Source organism: Priapulus caudatus, unplaced genomic scaffold, assembly GCF_000485595.1.
Source record: "Priapulus caudatus unplaced genomic scaffold, Priapulus_caudatus-5.0.1 Scaffold495, whole genome shotgun sequence".
Lineage (NCBI taxonomy): Eukaryota > Metazoa > Priapulida > Priapulimorpha > Priapulimorphida > Priapulidae > Priapulus > Priapulus caudatus.
In genome coordinates this window covers 28,800-33,599 of record NW_014577556.1, presented here as the reverse complement: position 1 = coordinate 33,599, position 4,800 = coordinate 28,800, and the positions used below count along the sequence as shown (strand labels likewise).

The 4,800-nt window shown below is 38.7% G+C and overlaps 1 long non-coding RNA gene across 1 annotated transcript in view; it reads left to right on the top strand.

Moving 5' to 3' along the window:
• The first annotated feature begins 890 nt into the window (after positions 1–890).
• LOC106811009 overlaps positions 891–4,800 on the top strand; it is an 18,343-nt gene continuing 14,433 nt past the window's right edge. Inside the window, exons 1-3 of the long non-coding RNA XR_001394091.1 lie at positions 891–1,377; positions 3,219–3,296; positions 3,628–3,696. This is a non-coding gene — a long non-coding RNA (uncharacterized LOC106811009). The remainder of the gene's footprint in view (positions 1,378–3,218; positions 3,297–3,627; positions 3,697–4,800) is intronic.

The window sequence follows — 4,800 nt, the reverse complement described above, 5'->3', positions numbered from 1 at the left end:
ACTATATATATATATATATATATATATATATATATATATACGCGCGCGCGCACGCACATAGGAGGACATGCTAAAAGCTGCCGACAACTGTTGATCGCAGCAAACGAGCCTGCGCGATCTAGCACGCGATGACCGTGTTCTTTATTGCTAACGTCCAAATATCGGCAAGACGTATCAGCAGTTATCTAGCATTAATCACAGAGCTTCCAGACTGCGCTATGCTGCAGATCTACGTCGCCAGCGCACTGCAGCATTGAAGACGAAGTTTGTCGGTTTTGCAGTTGGGCGATGCGTTAGTGTAACGGCGGCATGAGCTAAATAATTCTCGACCAAGAGCAAAGTATTTCGCATGTATATCGAGTGTGCGACGAGGTACTAATCGTAGACAAGCAGAGAACAGAAGCTTTGACAAGCGTGAAATACATCTGTGAGGAACGCGATTAGTTCTGTGGCTTTTATTTTAAGTAGTTCCATACAAGACGGACAACGAATACGAAAGACCAGCAGCCTGACCCAGATGCCGTAGAAACTCGCGCTAGAAAAGATCCGCTTACATGCTGTTGAACGTGAATGGGGCGTAACAGAAACTTACTTACGATTGACAGAAGGTCAAAGAAGACGACATTCAGTCGTAAATCACACACAAGCAAAGAACGACTAGTCGTAAGCTGCGAACAGGGTACCAACGGCTAGCCGTAAGTCAAACAGAGGGAGCAACTACTAGTCGTAAGCTACTCACAAATAACGAGCGGTCAGTATAACTAGCTGCATATATTGTAGTAACGACCACTCGTGAACTACACACGACCAATTGGAAGCTACGCGCATGGTGACAACCACTAGTCAACGACACGAGAATCAAACGACCAGTCGTAAGCTACGTACAGGATACATACGGTCAGGTTTTAGCTCCAGGCAGAGGAAAACGATCAGTCGTAAACTGCACACAAGGTCTCAACGACTGGTAGTGAGCTATACACAGTGAATTAGCGACCTGTCGTACACTATACACAGGGAAGTAACGACTACTCGAAAGCAACAGAGAGTAAATCAACGACTGACCGTAAGCTACACACGGGAAACTAACGAACAATCTTAAGCTAAACAGTAAATCAACAACCGGACGTAAGCTACACACGGAAACTAAAGAACAATCACAAGCCCCATTCGGGGAATCGATGACCAGTCGTTAGGCACGCGTACAGTTTCAACGAATAACCGTAAGCTGTTTGGTAAAGGTAAACTATAAAGTAGACTACGTCCGCGCCGAGACGCCATCGAGAACAGTCGATATGGTCGTGCGAGTTGTTTATGCGGTACCGCTATGGTGGCTTCAGTGCTCGGTCGTGATATTAGGGTTTGCAACCGGTATATCAGGTAAGTGTAATTCACCATTTTATCATATATTATAGTATTATATTATCAAACATGTGTGTTGGCATGTCTACATGACGCGTCGTAGTATTCAGTTTAGTTGTTTATGAATATCCATGTTTCGATTCTATACAGGTTCTCTCAGCTGCCAAATGAACGGATGCACGCGCTGTTCCTATGTCACTATGCAACGCTATAACCAAGCAATAACATTGAATTTTTCTGTCCACACGATATTTGGTTAGAAAGAGAGCTTATTTAATAGATCATGTGGTCAGCACTTGGTCAGGGTTTAGATTAGACTAATATTAAGTTATCGTGAGAATCATTTAGCCCATTCCGTGCTCAATACTGAGCGCCGTATTTTCCGAGCAACTAATTTTGTAATTATAATTTTTATACGACCATTGTTATAATGTTTTTATAATGGCACGTACACTCCGGATCTATACATCTAATATAAATCGTGTGAACTAAAATAAAAAACCCAATCGTTGGAAATTCTACATTTAAATTAACACTATATACATATTGGAGGTTTAATAGTCGTTTGGTTTATGGTATATATTTCTAAAATATATATTTATAATTGAATAACATGTCTAAGACAGGGCAGGGATAATCAGGGCTACGTAGTCATATCTAATTTTTCACTATACAGATCTCTCTCTCTCATATTGTCATGTGCGCGATTTTATCCATTTTATGAGTATGAGATTAATATAGTTCGTCATCTATTGTCATGAAACAAAACTACATTATACTACACGTATAACAAGGCTTGCTTTTACTGCAATATGTGTATAATATCAGATTTAAGATAACACTTGTGTATTATGTGATATTATATTTCTGGTAATATAAATGTCATATGTACGTCCCATGCACCGTTAAGTCGCAGATATGAACATGCGATCGTGAGTAGCGCTTATTAATTCGTAGAATTTCTTACTCGTACGGCGAGTCGCCGCTAGAATCGAATGTCGCAGTAATGTAATTACCGTCACATGCAGCGCGCCTCTGTGTCGCGCGAAAAGGTAGAAGTTTTCAATAAAAGTGACTAATAAATACGAGTTATTGTTTTATGTGATGAAACGTGCCGGCATTCTTGCGATATCGGCTCCTTTATATAACAGGTCACGAGCTTTCCGCGTGGCGTGAAGTGAGCGTCGCGATAGAATCATCGTGAATCTCTATTATTAAAATATAGCATACATAGGAAATCTAACGTAATATTAGAATGCCCCAATTCTGAGTGGTATTACCGGGTTTACGCCGTCTATAACACTAACCAGCACTGTAAGGTGGCCACGATATAATAATTACGCCGTGCTATACGTTGCTGAATTTTTTATTTCTCTGTGATTACGTAAAATAAATGTATACATTAAATGCCAGTGCATGATTGAGCACTATATGGTGTAACGTTACTGTGTATCGGTTCAATCTAGTAATATAGAGAACTACTTGACGCCCTTTACAGTGTTACCCGTCCGTAATCCTAACAGTAGAGAATATATGTTGTTGATACTGGTGTTTTGCGTCAATCAAGTTATTTCAGCAATGTAATAACGCGGCATTCATGCTGGAATTATTGTATGTCAACTGAATATATGTACATCTTAATTTAAATAGAGCTTCGTGTATCTTGAAAGTTAATTATGGAGCGATAGCGCAATGGGATTTACAATAAGGCCTATATCACGTCTTCAGTTCTCAAGTTAATATTCATGCAAGTGTACGCTAATTGTTATGCATTAATTAGCTAATGAATTAATTTAGAACATACATTATATTGTGTTATCGCAGAAACCTAATTTTATGTGGCTTCGGACTCGTTTCAGAAAACAGGCATCACACTGGTGACCGGTTACAACAAGAATATGCAGATCAACAATATGACACCCATTATAAAGAAACAAGTAGGCGAATATATAATAAATTAGTTGTGCATCACTAATCTGATGAAGAAGTTTGGTTCTAAATCTGATAGACATATAAATTTTATATCATTAAAGGTCCCTACATCGTTATATTATCATTATATCATATTCAATACTATATATATATATCTATTATTATATCATATTATTATCTTTATCATTATATATATTATCATTATATCAGCCTCTGTTATATCATTATAGTAAGAAATCAAATCTCACAGATATTGGAAACATCATCAATCTTTTAATTTTCTAATCGGCTACATATATTATTTCACGCATATGTAATCATACAGGTTTGTTGTAGAACCACAAGGCTCATTGCAAAACCCATGGATGTTCCATCGTAATGAAGCTATGCCACTGGTATTAGATGGTAAGCAGTAGCTATGAACCGAAACGTATTGAGAGCGCAGAAAGGCGCGCAAAACGTTATAGCCGCATATACTCGAGAAAACGTAACCAGACTTGTCGTAACGCGACACCATGTTTAAAGGTGGGACGAAATGTGGGGGTTCTAACTGCTGTGTGTAGACGCAAATGCGCATTTTTTAGAAATTGCAGTACTTGTAGAAAAAGTAGTAACAATGAGACGGCGTTCAATCATGGGAAATTTAGAAAAGTGCTAATATCTCCATTGTTAGAAATGCTAAAGTTGCTGACTTTTCAAACGCTATTTCTCGAAACTCACAACTCCGATTCAAAAATGTCTGTTACGTTTTAATGCTAACATATCAAAGGAAAAAAAATCGAACGAATTTGTTTTAAATATTATATTTTATAAGTTATAGCTCTTTGTTTACGATATTGTTGCGTTTTGAAAATCTTTTCAGCTTATTTCCTAAATTAAAGCATTTTAAAAAAATTCCAGGGACCCTTTTTCAGTTTATATTATGAACAACTTATGGTTAAACGTTTAGGTCCCAACTTTTTGCTGCTTCTGAAAAAAAACTCAATAAATAATAATAAATATAAATTCAAAATTTTTGCCGTCACTTAATTAGCGATAAATTTGTTTAATTTTTTTTTCATCGAGAGCGTAGAGAGACATCTCTCTTATGTAATGGATATGAGTTTGATTGAATTTGATGAGCAGTTATGTTGCAATGCCCTTTACAGTGTTACCCGTCCGTAACCCTAAACAGTATTTTTAAAACATTCCCGGACTAATTTCGTCGTAACTCGTACGAACCAATAACTCGTACGTACTTACCGTAACTCCCCATCTTTTTTCGAGGCATCGTGCATATGCGAAGCGACAACGACAACGACAGCGTCCGGAAATGACGATGACGACGACTACCACCAACACCACCACCACCACCACCACCACCACTACCACCACCAACACCACCACCACCAACACCACCACCACCACCACCACCACCACTACCACCACCAACACCACCACCACCAACACCACCACCACAACCACCACCACCACCACCACCACCAACACCACCACCACCAACACCACCAA